The sequence below is a fragment of the Sapajus apella genome, unplaced genomic scaffold (genome assembly GCF_009761245.1).
Source record: "Sapajus apella isolate SASKATOON/1434 unplaced genomic scaffold, GSC_monkey_1.0 scaffold29, whole genome shotgun sequence".
Classification (NCBI taxonomy): Eukaryota; Metazoa; Chordata; class Mammalia; order Primates; family Cebidae; genus Sapajus; species Sapajus apella.
The window spans coordinates 12,469,761-12,488,458 of NW_022436969.1; positions in this window are offsets into that span (position 1 = coordinate 12,469,761).

The window sequence follows — 18,698 nt, forward strand, 5'->3', positions numbered from 1 at the left end:
GAAGGAAGGAAGGAAGGAAGGAAGGAAGGAAGGAAGGAAGGAAGGAATCACAGTAAGAAAATACCTTCCTCTTTTGTCCACTGGATGCTTTCCCTTTTACCCCTATAACCGAGTCCAAACCTACAGAAAATATGAGGAATTTTTAATTCAATGATCATGATACTTATTCTTTAGTTGCATAATTCTTATAGATTCTTGCTATTAATCCCTAGAAATAAAAATAGGCAGATAATTGATCAGTACATTAGAAAATGCTTTATAATTTTAGAGAGTTGCAAATATTAATGTTACAACTTCCTGATCAAGATTGTTTACTGTTTCCCAAACTTTTTTTTCACAAAATACATATTGAAAAGCTCAGTAGTTTTTATTCTAAATCATTTTTCATTTTTTATGAAGGGTATCTTCAAGTATTTTTTTAAAGAAGGGTACATGGCATTACAGTTTCTTAGTTCTTGTAGTCTGCAAAAGTATTTCTATTTTGTCCTTGCATTTGATTGATAGTTGATTTCCTTATGTACTTTCACAGTCAATGAAATTTATGTTTCTTTCTGGATATTCATGAAAATATCTCTGCTTTTTAGACTTTTGTTCCCAGTATTATTGCAGATTTTGTTCTTCCTTTTTGTTTATCTTCCCATATTTTCACTGGGATTTTTAAAGAGTCAGGAGGTATTTAAATTTAGTTGCTTATTTTGAATGAAATGTGTAGAATCAACATTGCAGTCTTATGCAGAGGCATGACTGTATGCTGTTCAGAAGAATGGGCTCTGGAAACTGGTTGCCTGGGCTTAAGTGCTGGCTCTCTCCCTCCCTTGTTTGTTGCTGTCTGAATCACTTAATCCTTTAGTGAAGAGTCTTTGTCTATAAAATGTGCAGATCCTAATAGCACTATTTTATAATAGTTTTAATGATTAAAAAATTATACATGCAATGCAGCTACAAAATGCTTATTTTGCAGAAATAGTCAATGTTAGCTATTATGGAAAATGACATTCATGTTGGCTTGCATAAATTTTATGAACTTTATGCTTACTCAGAAAGAGTGTCTGATATGATGCCAAAATAACACACTGTAGTATTATTTCTCAACTTTATTTCTTTTTCTCTTTCTTCTTTCTCTTTTATTTTGCCTAAAGTGATGTCAAACATATCACCTTTACAAATTCCTTTGACCAGCTGTGCTAGTATTTAAAGGTGATGATTTATGAAGTGACCACATTCCATCTTCTTTCCGAATAAATATTTATGGAATCTTAGTTATCTTAGAGATAAAGAGAGAATGGGTAAACTGCCCATGGTTTAATGCATCAGAAATACATTGATATTAACAGATATGGAGTGAGACATCTATTATATTCAGGTGAAGTTCATCTTTAAAGAGTAAGGTATTTTAGTAATTTTGAAAATCAAATAGAGAAACAAATTTAACTACAAGTCTGGAAATATAGTTTGTGCACCTCATATTACTAACTAAACCAGTTTGTAACTTTGTTTTATTCCATTACTGACAACTGAACACCTGCTCCCTGTACTCAGTGTTTTGAAAATGACTCCGTAGGTTGTGCCTTGCACAGCAGCTTCTTTCAAGATACAGGTGTTTAGAATCTAGGGCAGTAAACACAGTCAGCAGGTTCCAAAGTTAAGCTGAGTTTGTAAAGCCACCTGTAAATTGTAAAGCATCTGAAGCAATGCTCATCCAAAGCAATAAAAATATTATAAATAAGTTATTTCCTATGAAACCATCAGCAGAAGGTAATCCAGAAAAGAACACAAATCAACAATTTTATAAATAATATGTTAATATTTTGTTTAATAACATAATTTGAAATTCACAATAATGAAGAAAAGGGCAAAAAAAAAAATCTCCTAGGCATGATCTATTCTTAAAGTCAAAGAATTTGCAGTAGGGAATTCTTATGTGCAATAATTATATTTGTAGCAGGCTAGAAAAAGGTTACACATACTGTAAATATTAAGTTTTCTGGATTTGTATTCTAAGTTCAGCATTGAGTTTACTGAATTGGAAACTGGGATTAGATTTACTTCAATTACTATGTTTAAACAGAGTCTTATTTAGGAAATAAGAAAAAGCAAAAAAGCATTAAACAAATACAACTCCAAACCACAATGAGATACCACTTTACGCCATTAGAATTACTATAATAAAAAACATAGATAATAACAACTGTTGGTGAGAATGCGGAGAAATTGGAAATGTCACAATTTGCTGGTGAGAGTGTATATTGGTGCAGCCACTTCGGAAAGCAGTTTGGCAGTTCTTTATAGTGTTAAAACTAGAGTCACCATATAGCACAGCAATTTCACTCTTAGGTTGACCATTCCCAAAACAAATAAAAACATGTTACACAAAATTTGTATGTTAATGTTCATAACAGTGTTATAATTCATAATAGCCAAAAGCTAGACACAGCTCAAATGTACATTAACCAATGAATAGATAAACAAAACTGATATATCTATACAATGGAATACTACTCCGCAACAACAAAAAAAATACAATGAATCATTGATGAATTGTACAACATGGATTACCTTGAAAAGATTATGCTCAGTGAAAGAAATCAGCTGCAAGAGACCACATTACATCATTCTATTTATATGAATTGCTCAGAATAAGCAAATCTATAGAGACAGAAAATAGATTAGTGGTTACGAGGGGCTAGGGACAGGAGAACAGGCAGTTTCTGCTAATTAGACTATGGTAGTCATTACATAATTCTGTGAATATACTAAAAATATCTGAATTGTACACCTTAAGTTGGTGAAGTTTATGGTGTGTGAATTATATATTGATGAAGATGTTTAAAATATACTTTTACAAACAAGTCAATTATAGACACATTAGGCATATTTATTCACTATTATAAATTTCAATCTGAGAGCAGACACTTAAGAATCTTTATTTTTGTCTTGCATGAATGAGATAATATCCAATGGTGATTTACCACAAAAGAAATAATATTACTTTAGAGCTTAATGCAGTCTACTTATAGGCACTCAAAAAATCACATTTTACTGACCTTAGACCTATTACATTAACATGTGTGTATATCTACAACAGGGACATAAACTGTTTGGAGGGTTAAGTTTCTTTCTCCAGAAAAAATGCAAGTGAACATAAATCACAAATAATACACACAGTCTGAGAGTCTTGAAATTTATTGTGATAATTACTTAGTGTGAACTGATTAATCATAATGACCAGTAATGATGACTCTACAAAACAAAATCAGCAATCAAGATAAACATGCATAGGAGTTCAGAATTTTTAGTGTATCTTAAAATTAGCATTGAGTAAATTAAAGGTGTTTGGTCCTTCAGTAAAAACAAAAAACAAAATAACAAATTAGCACAAGTATAAACTCGATGAGGACAGACATTTTAAATTTACTTGTGCCTTTTAAAACTCAGTTTCTAATACAGTATGTTGCACACAACAAAAATTCAATGTATTGTTGTATAATAAATTAATATGTGAATCCTTCTCTGTATACATTAATTGGTTGATACTTCTCCTGTCTACTGACAAGCCTAGGACTGAGCATTTCAACTTCTGTTTCATAAAATCATAGAGTTCTTTAGATGTGCCACAGGGGTCAGACAACTATCTTGTTGCTTTTATATATACCATCCTAGCTTGTTTGAAGAAGGAATTAAAAGCAATAATAATAGAGAAATGGCCTGAGAAGAACTAGTAACTCCAGCCTCTGCACCACCAATTGGAAATATGAATATTCTCTATGAATGATTCTAGCAATATGCAGCATTTTTTCTTTTACTTGTTAGTATATGTGGAGTTGAAATGTAAACTATTGTTGGTTGCTAAAATAGTCATTGTGATAACTCTGTCATATAGCTAGCATTGTTTTATATATTAGGTTTCTGTAAGCAAATAATACTAACAGAATTTACTTTTACTGAAATGGAGGTCACAGTTAAGCATTGGAGAATGTTTTAGAGTTGGCTGGTAGTCAACAGAGTGACCTAAATTACAGAGAGACTGGAAATAAATTATCATGGGACATAAGAATATGTCTGTGATAATATGATCACATTAATTCTGACTGAATACAAGCACGATCCTCTGTCGAAAAATTTAACATCATGAAAATTTACCCTGTGTGCTAAAGAAGCAGTTATCAGGCCTGGCACAATGGCTCACACCTGTAATCCCAGCACTTGGGGAGGCCAAGACGTGCAGATCACCTGAGGTCAGGAGTTTGAGGCTAGCCTGACCAACATGGAGAAACCCAGTCTCTACTAAAAATACAAAATTAGCCACGCATGGTGACACATGCTACTTGGGAGGCTGAGGGAGGAGAATCGCTGGAACCTGGGAGGCAGAGGTTGCAGTGAGCCAACATCCCACCATCACACTCCAACTCTAGCCTGGGCAACAAGAGCGAAATTCTGTCTCAAAAAATACATAAATAAATAAAAATAAAATAAAAAGGCTAAAAACAGAAGCAGTTGTCATTAAATAACGTGTGTCTAAAAATTTTATAGCTTTAATTTCCTCTTTGGTCAAATAAGGCATGTTCAATAAGATGATTTCTAGCTCTGCGGTTCTTTTAATATAAAAGAAGTAGCCTGTTCATTATCACATCATGCAGATTTTTCCAAATACACGTCATTCAGATTAATTAAAAATCTCAACACTCTGGAATACATGTATTACCAGCATTGGATTACATTCTAATAATGTTAATGTTTGTTAATCTTCACTAAGTACATGTTCATCATAATTGCTCAATTTTAGTCTATTCAGCTATAAAATGAAGGGATTTAGTCCTTTTCCCACTCTTTTCAATCGAGGTATGACAGTGTTCCTTCCTGTTATTTTGTTTGTTAATTAATTAACAGTGAGCAAGCATCTATTATGTATGAAGCACTTATTTCAGCTTGAGGAGTACATTAGTAAAAAGAGAGACTTGGACCCTCTCTTCATGGAGAAAGGGTTAAAGAGTTTTTTAATAGCTTAATGTTTATTTGGCTTGTGATTAGTATGAAGTATAGCAAGAATTGTGGCCTCAGCATTTTAGAATTAGAAGAAACTATAGAATGTATATTATGCCACCACTTTAACAAACATGGATATCTAAACCTATGGAAGCAAACAGCAAAGATTATAAAGCAAGTAATAGAAGACAGGAAAAACAGAAAACGTTGATGACTAGTCAATTCTCACTGTAAATTTATAGTTGTTGTATGAATAACTCATTTCTCAAGAGCAATAAAGTGCTACATGTAATTAAATTATTCTCTGGCACTTAGGATAATATGAATTTACTTGTTAGGTGATCTCTTTGGGAAATGTAAACAACACCAAAATACCTAAAAATCAAAATCTAATTTGCTTTTCATAAATGTATTGCTCAAGATTATTTATCTTCTAGGATGCTACTTTGAAAAGGTAATTCTCTCAGAAATATTTTCCCCCCATACTTTGCATCAATTATTTTATATTTGATCTTCTCTTGTGCAGACTTTCCATGAATAAAGTACTTTCTTAAAGACTAGAAATGTTAAGCAAATATTGAAAAAGATATTTTCTATTTGTTGTCAACTAAACAGATTTGAGCATGAGACTTCCTTCTTTTGTGAAAGTCCTACTATATAGATGGTCATTGGACTGTCTTTCCCACTTTCTAGATCTCCTACATGATGTAGGCCACCAGCCTGAGTATCAGAAGAGCTGTGATTTAGCCCCATACCTGTCTGTATGTTTTTGGGCTAGTCACAGAGTGACTCTATACTCCAGTTTATTAATGTGTAAAATGAGAGAAATTTATAATAATTTTAAGACATCTGTCAGCTGAAAATTGTATTTTGAGAGTTAGTAAAGAGAGTGTAAATGGTAATTCATTGAATTTTATTGGATAATGCTAGTTCTGGTATTCCCTAGTGCTATTCAGTGATACATCTATCTCCTCCTTCTGGTCAACTGGAACTAAGAAAAGAGCATCACGTTCTTGGGCAGAATGGCAAACAACAAGAAGAAATCCAAATAGAAAAATTCAGAAAATAAAAATCAGTAAATGCTACCTATTAATGTTGCAGAACATGGAATATTTCTTTATTTTTCTTTATTATTTGTTTAAGAAGCATCAAACATATATGAACATTGTATATTTAATTTTAATTTATAAATCTATTTTTTAAAATCCAGGGAAAACATTTGGTTTTAAATGGTCTTCCAAGATTGGCCAACAAATTTATTTAAACAATCCCATCAATAGTATCCCATTTGTAAAATTTTTTCCAGTATATGAAGTAGTTCCTTTACAGAATATCTATATAAAAGACAGCATAAACTGAGAACATTAATATCTATAATTTACAAGATAATAGAGCCAACTTAGCTATGATCCAAAGTAACGAAGAAAAAGCAACAATAGAGAAAGGTATCTGTACAGATTTGTGACATGAATTTGCCAAATTATATAGTAATAAATCTTGAGAGTAAGAATAAACCAGGTTATTTTAAGAAAACTACATAAATAATGTATGCTATGAGTCTTGATAAATTCTGTGTCACATATCCACTACCCCAGCACTGTATGTAGCAATTTTTTTATTCTGTAACCTCCGCCTCCAGGGTTCAAGTGACTCTCCTGCCTCAGCCTCCCGTGTACCTGGGATTACAGGCATGCACCACCTGTATTTTTGTATTTTTAGTAGAAACAGGGTTTCACCATATTAGCCAGGCTGCTCTGAAACTCCTGACCTTAGGTGATCTACTTGCCTTGGGCTCCCACAGTGTTGGGATTACAGGCATGAGCCACCGCACCCAGCCTACATGAGAGTTTTTGTTGCCATACATTCTTATCAGCATCTAATGTAGTCTCACTATGCAATCCAGCAAACACATAACTGATAGATATTTATACAAATGAGTTAAAAAGTTATCTGCACACAAAAACTTGCACATAAATGTGTATAGCAGCTTAATTCATAATTAACAAAACTAGAGGCATCCAAGAGGACCTTTGGAAAGTGAATGGATTTTAAAAACTTGTGTTACATTCATATATTAGAATATTATTCAGTGATAAAAAGAAATTGTCTACCAAGATATGAAAAGACATGGAGGGACATTAAATACGTATTCCTCAGTAAAGGAAGCGAATCTGAGAAGTCTATGCAGTCATCTCTTGATATTCATTGGAGATTGCATCCAGGACTCCTGGTTACCCAAGTCAGTAAATTCTCAAGTCCCTTATGAAAAATGGCATAGTTTTGCATATAACTCATGCACATCCTTCCATATGCTGCAAATAATCTCTAGATTACTTATAATACCTAATACAATGTAAATTCTATGAAAATAGTTCTCATACTGCATTTAAAAAATTTGTATTGTTTTTAATTCTATTATTTTAAAACTTATTTTAAAAATATTTTGATCCATATTTGTTTGAATTCATGGATGGAGAGTCATCTATACATACATTTGATTCCAACTGGAAAAGGCAAAGCTATGGAGACAGCAAAAAGACTAGTGGTTGCCAATGATTCAGAACAGAAAGGGAGTGTTGAGTAGGTGGTTAAAGGGGCTTTCTAGGGCAGTGAAGTACTATCATGGTGACTATATGACATTATGCATTTGTCAAAATTCATAGACCTCTACAGCACAAAGAATATATCCTAACATAAGTTATGGGCTTTAATAATAAAGTATCAATATTGATTTATCAATGGTAATTAATCTATGACACTAAAACAAGGTGTTAATAGTGGAGGAATCTGTGGTGGGTGAGGAGAAGGGAAATATAGAAACTCTTTGTACTTTCTGCTAAGTTTCCTGTAAAGTTAAAATTTTCTAAACATAGTCTATTTGTTTTAAAAATGGTGTATAATATACATGTACAGCCTAAGTACACATTCAGAGCCACGACCTGTGTAAGGAAAGACTGCCTTATAGCTAGCTGGTCATCTGGAAGTCTGGTACTGACCTGTGGCTGTGATAAGAAGGAAAGGAGCTAGATGGAGGTATGTATGTGTCATTTTAACTCAGAACCACCACCCGCCTCCCACCCACCACCCTCTGGAATCTGACTGTAGCTTGTCCACATTGTTTAATGTATAGATTCATGGTTTAGCCTGGCAACCAGTTGCATAGCTTAGATTTGCCACATGACCAGCAGAGTATAAAAGACCCAACTGTAAAATTTTGCCCAGTGTCACCTGAAATTATATTCTTACACATATTTTGATGGTTGATATTTCAAAGACAAAATGCATATTGTGCTGCTAAGAAAGGACTTGATAGAGTTGTGCTCGAAAGAGCAGAAACTTGATTGCGCATGCTTCATTTTCATGTTGTACCATATCCTTTACCTCCATTAAAGGCTTGCTTATGTTCACAATGTGGGGTCCTGGGAGGCTTTCTGATTATCCAAGATAAGAAATAGTAAATTGGCAAAATTCTGGAACAAACAAGTATGATCCTTTTAATCAAAAATCTTTCCCTCCTTTTAAAGTAAAACACAATTATAATTTTGAAGATAATTATGATGGTTGGTTTAATAATTTTCCAGCTTTATAATGGGTTTAGCAGAATGTAACTCCATCAAGTTGAGGAGCACTTAGATTTATGATGGTTCAACTTACTAATTTTTTTTTTTTTTTACTTTACAATGGGCTTATTGGGGTGTTAAATACATATTCAGTTTCCAATAGGTTTATTGGAATATAACGCTAGCATAAGTTGAGAAACAACTGTAAACATATGCTTGCTTCCCTTTATTATTTTACCATATCCATAATAATTTCTGAATATTACTTTGTTTTACTACCTTCTGACCTTTATGCTTCTTTCATCTAATATTATATTAAGATTTACTCATTTTCAGGGCTGGGCATGGTGGCTCATGCCTGTAATCCCAGCATTTTGGGAGGCTGAACTGGGCAGATCACTTGAGGCTAAGAGTTTGAGACAAGTCTGGACAACATGGTGAAGCCCTGTCTCTGGGAAGTTAACATGCAATGAGTGTTGATTGATTGCACCACTGCACTACAGCCTAGGCAACAGAGTGAAACTCTGTCTCAAAAAAATTACTCATTTTAATAGCTGTATTGATATTTCATTAAGGGATATTCCATTTCAACTATCTTCTTGAAGAATATGAATTTCCAATTTGATAATATTCTGATAAAACTTACTATAAACATTGCCCTGCATGTTTTCTAATGTACGTGTGCATGTCTACCTGTAGGGCATAGACTTAAGGATAGAATGTCTGAGTCATGAGTAATATGTTGTTTTTCAAACTTTACTAGACAATGACAGTTTTCCAAAGTGCTTGTATCAATTTATACTCCCAGCAATGTATGCGTGTTCCCAAGGCTCTGTCTCCTCTGAAACACTTGGTACTGAAAGACTTGATTTTGTCTGTCCCATTGCAATTTTAAAAGCATTTCCCTGGTTGCTAGTTTGAGAATCTTTCACCTTTTTTTTTTTTTAGCCATTTATTTTTTTCTCTTATTGAAATCCCTAATCTTTCTCTTCATTTTCCAATAGGGTTGCCTATCCTTTCCGAACTTATTTGCAGGAGGAGTCTAGATATGAACCACCTCTCTGTTTCATGTATAACAAATAATATATATATGTAATGGTATTTCCCAATGTAATAAATATTATCTGTCATCACTACAGTTGAAGCTGTCTGTACCATTTCTTTGCTATAGTTTGTCTTGCCACTTCAATTTTGGAGTGTTATAATGAAAAGGAATTCTTAATGTTGTTATATTTTATATATATATATATATATATATATATATGAAAATATCTATATGTATATATAGATATAAAAATATATAATAAAAGAGAGTTCAAGTATATATATATATATATTCACTGCAAAAGGATTATTGAATTATTACAATGTGATATTCTTTATTATGGTATATTTATAATAATTCTCAATACCCAGAATAGCATATTTCCATTTTGTTTTTCTTCAGGATTTTTGTTTTATTTTCTTAGGCTCTAGCTGTTGCCAGTATTATATCTGTGAATATATATTTTTTTCATTCTATATGTTATGCTTCTACCTTTCAGTTTGCCAATTGGCATTATACCGAATCATTCTTAGATGAATTTCATATTTATTATTTTCTGGTTTCTATTTCCTTTGTGGATTTTTTTGCATTCAATTTGATTTTTGTAAATTTTTCCTCTATATCAGTTATTTGACTTTTTTTTGTTGTATTCATTCCGTTACTTGTTTATATATTTTTTCTTTTTCTAGTGATTATTACTTCCCCACATTTTTCTGTTCTTGTCAATCTCATGTTCTTTCATTTCTTTCTTGAGATTAATTTTGGAAGGGTAATCCACTTTTTCATTGCATATCCCTCTGACAAAAAGATGGAGTATTTTCTTCAGTTTCTATTCTTGCTAGTTTTTCATCTTTTTTTCTGTGCTGGCTTGCTTCTTTTCTTTTTCTTTTAAAATTTTTGTTTTTCTTTTTTCTTTTTCAAAAAGTTTATTGTTTGTGGCATATTTAGTACATTTATAATTTAGTACATTATAATATGTCACTTATTTAGTACATTTATAATTTAGTACATTATAAGTCATGTAAAAATTTTATACTTAATATGCAAAGCTCAGCTGAGCTTTGCATATTAAGTATAAAATTTTTACATGACTTATTATTGCAAGTGACTTCTTAATTCCTTTTTAATTCCTTTTCCATTGTCTCTGAGATATTTTCTCTTCTAAGCTCCAGTATGAGGTTTAAGTATTCTAATACATGCTTCTGCTTTCTGGGTCCGAGGCCTATTGAGAAAGCCATCTCAGCTGTCCCAGGGTCCTAACCTTATCCAATAAAATATTTTGTGCTATCTTACCATTTAGCAAGCTATTCTATACTGTAGTTATTCTAGCTATCTGGAGTTCAGGGTATAAGATGAATTCTCTTTTCTATAGGAAAGGTTTGTAGTCTTAATGAATTTGGTTTAATTAAATTCGATCTGCAATCTTCAATTCTTTTATTCCTCCTTTTTTCTTTAGCATGGTTTTTGTTATTCCAGAATAAGATCAGGAAAAATAAAAGCTCATCTGTCCAGCCTACTCACAAACTTTTTTTCCATCAACTTATAAGTTCAGAGATACATATGCAAGATGTGCAGGTTGGTTATATAAGTAAGTATGTGCCATGGTGGTGTGCTGCACAGATCATCACATCACCCTGGTATTAAGCCCAGCATCCATTAGCAGTTCTTCCTGATGTTCTCCCTTCCACCATCCCTCACCCTCACAGGGCCCAGTGTGTGCTGTTTTCCTCCATATGTCCACGTATTCTCATTATCTTCCATATGTTCAGCTCCACATTATAAGTGAGAAAATGCAGTATTTGGCTTTCTGTTTCTGCATTAGTTTGCTAAGGATAATGGCTTCCAAATCCATCCATTTCCCTGCAAAAGACATGCTCTCACTCCATTTTATGGCTACACAGTATTCCATGGTGTATGTGTACCACATTTTCTTTGTCTAGTCTATCATTGATGGACATTCGGGTTGGTTCCAAGTCTTTGCCACTATAAACAGTGCCGCAATAAACATACATCAGCATGTATCTTTGTAATAGAATGATTTCTATTCCTTTGGTTATATACCCAGTAATGAGATTACTAAATCACCTGATATTTCTGCCTCTAGATCTTTGAGGAATAGCCACACTATCTTCCACAATGGTTGAGCGAATTTACACTCCCACCAACAATGTAAAAGCCTTCTTTTTTCTCTATAACCTTGCCAGCAAATATTATTATTATTATTATTATTATTATTATTATTATTTTGACTTTTAATAATAGCCACTCTGACTGGCATGAGATAATATCTCATTGTGGTTTTGATCTGTATTTCTGTAACAATCAGTAATGTAGAGCTTTTTTGTTTTTCATGTTTTTTGGCTGCATGCACGTCTTCTTTTGAGAAGTGTCTGTGCATATCCTTTGCCCCCATTTTAATGGGGTTGTTTGTTTTTTTCTTATAATTTTAAGTTCCGTGTTTAATAGATTCTAGATATTAGACTTTTGTCAGATAAATAGATTGCAAAAATTTTCTTCCATTCTGTAGGTTGTCTCTTCACTCTGCTGATAGTTTCTTTTCCTGTGCAGAAGATCTTTAGTTTAATTAGATCCCATTTGTCAATTTTTGCTTTTGTTCCCATTACTTTTGGCTTTTTTGTCATGAAATCTTTGCCTGTGCCTATGTCCTGAATGGTATTTCCTAGATTTCCTTCTATGGTTTTTATAGTTTGGGGTTTTTAAATCTTTAATCCATCTTGAATTAAATTTTGTATATGGTGGAAGGAAGGGGTGCGGTTTCAATTTTTTGCATATGGCTAGCCAGTTCTCCCAGAACCATTTATGAAATAGAGAATCCTTTCCCCTTTCCTTGTTTTTGTCAGGTTTGCCAAAGATGAGATGGTTGCAGGTGTGTGGTCTTCTTTCTGATTTCTCTGTTCTGTTCCATTAGTCCATGGGTCTGTTTGTTCTTGTACCAGTGCCATGTTGTTTTGTTTATTGTAGACTTGTAGTATAGTTTGAAGTCAGGTAGAATAATGCTTTCAGCTTTGTTCTTTTTGCTTCAGATTGCTTTGGCTATTCGGGATTTTATTTGGTTCCATATGACTTTTAAAATAGTTTTTTTTTTTTCTAATTCTGTGAAGAATGTCAATGATAATTTAATGGAAATAGCATTGAAAATATAAATTAGTTTAAGCAGTATAGTCATTTTCATGATATCAGTCGTTCCTAATCCTAAGCATGGAATGTTTTTCCATTTGTTTCTTTCCTCTCTGATTTCCCTGTGCAGTGGTTTGTATTTCTCCTTGAAGAGGTCCTTCACTTCCCTTGTTAGCTGTATTCTTAGGTATTTCATTCTTTTTGTAGCAATTGTGAATGAGAGTTCATTCATGATTTGGCATTCTGCTTACCTGTTGTTCACAACACATTTTCTAAGTTTTCTCAGTTTAAATATTGACCTGACCAGATTAGTCAATCTTGTCTTCTCTTGTGTTTAGCCTGTGTTTAAAACCATATATGTATTGATTTCTAAATATTAAATCACATATTTTGATTTTTGAGATGTTTATATAATTCATTTTATAAATTTCATATTTCGATTGAAATCTTTCATCCTTTTTTTTTTTTCTTGTTTTACTTTTCCTCAATTTTCTTTAATAGAAGCCCTTGTTTGCCAATGCCAATATCTGGATCAATTGTAGACTGCATTTGTTATCTGTTTTCGATCTTGACTATTGATCATATTTGCTTTCAACCTCCCCTATCTGGTAAGACTTTATGGAATGCTGAACATTATGTGTAAATAAAATAGTGGCTTTAATGATATCTTCTAGTAGAGAAGGTTCTCCTTTTTTAAAATTTTATGCAGAGAAGATGACAGAGCACCTCAATCAACCTTTCAGTCTAAGAGAAAATTGAGATGGGTCAGAGCTGGGTTGGGACATCAGTAATATTCAACCTACTTTGATTAATACCTGATCCTCAAGTGTTGCCATCCTGAATATCTGATGAGGAATCACTTCCCATTATTATAGAAGGCTCATTAGTTCCTTTCTCAAAGAATGAGGAAGATCCAACTCTGAAGTCTGATGTTCAAAATCTGGTAAACTCCCTTACTTGACAACAGTGCTATTTTTCCAAATCATTTCAAGATCCCTGCAGGAGTTCTCACTCTGCCTTTTAGAAATGGTTGGTTTGGTTGTCCAGCTCCTTACCAGCACCAGAATTCAGCTGTGGGGGAGCCAGCTTTGTTTGAGGCTTCTCAAATTTCCTGATTGTCACAGTAGCCATGCTACTGTGTATACCCTCTGTGTATACCCTTCACCCTAGCAGATATTGCAATAGATTGTTACTGAATAACTCCTTTTGGTCTGCCCCCTAAGCTGTAAAATTCTTGAAGGCAGAAACTGTCATACTTTTTCTCTATATTTTCAAATGCCAGGCACAAGATAGGTAGTCTTGTTAATGAATGAAAAATATATAGTCATTATATCATAAGAATCGTTTATTTTTATGTATTTTGTATCATGATGCTTTATTGACTGTATAAGAATAGCTAATCAACTAGATTTGTTAATTCTAATTTTATAAACATTATAGGGAATACTCTAAGTGTGCATGTTCATTTACAGGGTTATTATCCTCCTCTATTGGATTAAAGCCCGGGAACAAACCTCAGCATTAAAGCACGTGCAGTACTTTTGCAATAAAGACAATGGCAACAGGCAGTTTAATCACAAATGCAGTAGTATTAGATATTTTTATTTAAATCTTGTTAATTTATTAAGTGTATAATTGCCTCTTTATAAAAATGTATTTCTGTTTCTTTTAAAGCTACTGAAAAATATCCATATTATTATTTTTTCTTAATTAAGAAAAGTTTTGTGGGTGCATAGCAGGTATACATTTTTATGGGGTAAGTGAGATGTTTTGATACAGGCACACAATGTGAAATAAGCACATAAAGGAGAATAGGATATCCATCTCTTCAAGCATTTATCCTTGGCATTACAAACAATCCAATTATACTCTTTAAGTTATTTTAACATGTATGATTAAGTCATTATTGACTATAGCCATCCTATTATGCTTCAAATAGTAAGCCTTATTCATTCTTTTAATTTTTAAAATCCATTAACTGTCCTCACCGCCATCACCAGACCCCCACTACCCTTCCCAGCCTCTGGGAACCATCCTTCTACTCTCTATGTCCATGGGTTCAATTGTTTTGATTTTTAGATTCCACAAATAAATGAGAACATGTGATGTTTGTCTTTCTGTGCCTGGCTTATTTCACTCAACGTAATGATCTCCAGTTCCATCCACGTTGTTTCATATTATTTTTACATTTTTGAAATATGGAGTCATTTTTTTTTCATTTATTTATTTTATTGCGTTTTAGGTTTTGGGGTACATGTGAAGAACATGCAAGATTGTTGCATAGGTACACACGTGACAGTGTGATTTGCTGCCTTCCTCCCCATCACCTACATCTGGCATCTCTCCACTTGCTATCTCTCCCCAACTCCCCACCCCCCACCATCCCTCCCCTATTTCCCCCCAAATGCACCCCATGTGTAGTGCTCCCCTCCCTGTGTCCATGTGTTCTCATTGTTCAACACCCGCCTATGAGTGAGAACATGCGGTGTTTGATCTTCTGCTCTTCTGTCAGTTTGCTGAGAATGATGGTTTCCAGGTTCATCCATGTCCCTACAAAGGACACAAACTCATCGTTTTTTATGGCTGCATAATATTCCATGGGGTATATGTGCCACATTTTCCCTGTCCAGTCTATCATCGTTGGGCATATGGGTTGGTTCCAGGTCTTTGCTATTGTAAACAGTGCTGCAATGAACATTCGTGTGCACGTGTCCTTATAGTAGAATGATTTATAATCCTTTGGATATATACCCAGTAATGGGATTGCTGGGTCAAATGGAATTTCTATTTCTAGGCCCTTGAGGAATCGCCACACTGTCTTCCACAATGGTTGAACTAATTTACACTCCCACCAACAGTGCAAAAGTGTTCCTATTTCTCCACATCCTCTACAGCATCTGCTGTCTCTAGATTTTTTAATGATCGCCATTCTAACTGGTGTGAGATGGTATCTCAATGTAGTTTTGATTTGCATTTCTCTGATGACCAGTGATGATGAGCATTTTTTCATATGTTTGTTGGCCTCATGTATATCTTCTTTTGTAAAGTGTCTGTTCATATCCTTTGCCCACTTTTGAATGGGCTTGTTTGTTTTTTTCTTGTAAATCAGTTTTAGTTCTTTGTAAATGCTGCATATCAGCCCTTTGTCTGATGGGTAAACTGCAAAAATTTTTTCCCATTCTGTTGGTTGCCGATTCACTCTAATGACTGTTTCTTTGGCTGTGCAGAAGCTGTGGAGTTTGATTAGTTCCCATTTGTCTATTTTGGCGTTTGCTGTCAATGCTTTTGGCATTTTGGTCATGAAGTCCTTGCCCATGCCTATGTCCTGAATGGTTTTGCCTAGATTTTCTTCTAGGATTTTTATGGTGTTAGGTCTTATGTTTAAGTCTTTAATCCATCTGGAGTTAATTTTACTGTAAGGTGTCAGGAAGGGGTCCAGTTTCTGCTTTCTGCACATGGCTAGCCAGTTTTCCCAACACCATTTATTAAACAGGGACTCCTTTCCCCATTGCTTGTTTTTGTCTGGTTTGTCAAAGATCAGATGGTTGTAGATATGTTGTGTTGCCTCCGAGACCTCTGTTCTGTTCCATTGGTCTATATCTCTGTTGTGGTACCAGTACCAGCTGTTTTGATTACTGTAGACTTGTAGTATAGTTTGAAGTCTGGTAGTGTGATGCCTCCCGTTTTGTTCTTTTTGCTTAGAATTGACTTGGCTATGTGGGCTCTCTTTTGGTTTCATATAAAGTTTAAGGTGTTTTTTTCTAGTTCTGTGAAGAAGGTCATTGGTAGCTTGATGGGGATAGCATTGAATCTGTAAATTACTTTGGGCATTATGGCCATTTTCACAATATTGATTCTTTCTAACCATGAACATGGAATGTTTCTCCATCTGTTTGTGTCCTCTCTTATTTCGTTGAGCAGTGGTTTGTAGTTCTCCTTGAAGAGGTCCTTTACGTTCCTTGTTAGTTGTATTCCTAGGTATTTTATTCTCTTTGTGGGAATTGTGAATGGCAGTTCGTTCTTGATTTGGCTCTCTTTAAGTCTGTTTGATGTATAGGAATGCATGTGGTTTTTGCACATTGATTTTGTATCCTGAGGCTTTGCTGAAGTTGCTTATCAGTTTCAGGAGATTTTGGGCTGAGACGATGGGGTCTTCTAGATATACAATCATCGCATCTGCAAATAAAGACAATTTGACTTCCTCCTTTCCTATCGAATACCCTTTATTTCTTTTTTTTTTTTGCCTGATTGCTCTGGCTAGAACTTCCAATACTATATTGAATAGGAGTGGTGAGAGAGGGCATCCTTGTCTAGTGCCATTTCAAGGGGAATGATTCCAGTTTTTGCCCATTCAGTATAATATTGGCTGTTGGTTTGTCATAAATAGCTTTTATTATTTTGAGATACATTCCATCAATACCTAGCTTATTGAGGGTTTTCAGCATAAAGGGCTGTTGAATTTTGTCAAAGGCCTTCTCTGCATCAATTGAGATAATCATGTGTTTTTTGTCATTGTTTCTGTTATGTGGTGAATTACGTTTACAGACTTGCGTATGTTGAACCAGCCTTGCATCCCCAGGATGAAGCCTACTTGATCATGGTGGAGAAGCTTTTTGATGTGCTGTTGCAATCAGCTTGCCAGTATTTTATTGAAGATTTTTGTGTCTATGTTCATCAGAGATATTGGCCTGAGGTTTTCTTTCTTGTTGAGTCTGCCAGGTTTTGGTATCAGGATGATGTTGGTCTCATAAAATGCTTTGGGAAGAATTCCCTCTTTTTGTATTGTTTGGAATAGTTTCAGAAGGAATGGTACCAGCTCCTCTTTGTATGTCTGGTAGTATTCGACTGTGAACCCATCTGGACCTGGGCTTTTTTTGAGTGGTAAGCTCTTAATTGCTGCCTCAACTTCAGACCTTGTTATGGGTGTGTTCAGGGTTTCGGCTTCTTCCTGGTTTAGGCTTGGGAGGAGGCAAGTGTCCAGGAACTTATCCATTTCTTCCAGGCTTACTAGTTTATGTGCATAGAGTTGTTTGTAATAATCTCTGATGATGGTTTGAATTTCTGTGGAATCTGTGATATCCCCTTTATCGTTTTTTATTGCATCAATTTGGTTATTCTCTCTTTTCTTTTTTATTAATGTGGCTAGTGGTCTGTCTATTTTGTGGATCTTTTCAAAAAACCAGCTCCTGCATTTATTGATTTTTTGAAGGGCTTTTTGTGTCTCTATCTCCTTCATTTCTGCTCTGATCTTAGCTATTTCTTGTCTTCTGCTAGACTTTGAGTTTTTTTGATCTTGCTCCTCTAGCTCTTTCAATTTTGACAATAGGGTGTCAATTTTTGATCTCTCCTTGATTCTCATGTGGGCACTTATTGCTATATATTTTCCTCTAGAGACTGCTTTAAATATGTCCAAGAGATTCTGGTATGCTCTGTCTTCATTCTCGTTGGTTTCGAAGAACATCTTTATTTCTGCCTCCATTTCATTGTTTATCCAGTCAACATTCAGGAGCAAGTTGTTCTGTTTCCATGAAGCTGTGCAGTTCTGAGTTAGTTTTTGAATTCTGAGTTCTAACTTGATTGCACTGTGGTCTGAGAGACTGTTTGTTATGATTTCCGTTCTTTTGTATTTGCTGAGGAGTGATTTACTCCCAATTATGTGGTCAATTTTAGAGTAGGTGTGATGTGGTGCTGAGAAGAATGTATATTCTGTGGATTTGGGGTGGAGAGTTCTGTAAATGTCTATTAGGTTTGCTTGGTCCAGGTCTGAGTTCAAGTCCTGGATATCCTTGTTAATTTTCTGTCTGGTTGATCTGTCTAATATTGACAATGGGGTGTTAAAGTCTCCCACTATTATTGTGTGGGAGTCTAAGTCTCTTTGTAAGTCATTAAGAACTTGTATTAGGTATCTGGGTGCTCCTGTATTGGGTGCATATATATTTAGGATCATTAGCTCTTCTTGTTGCATTGATCCT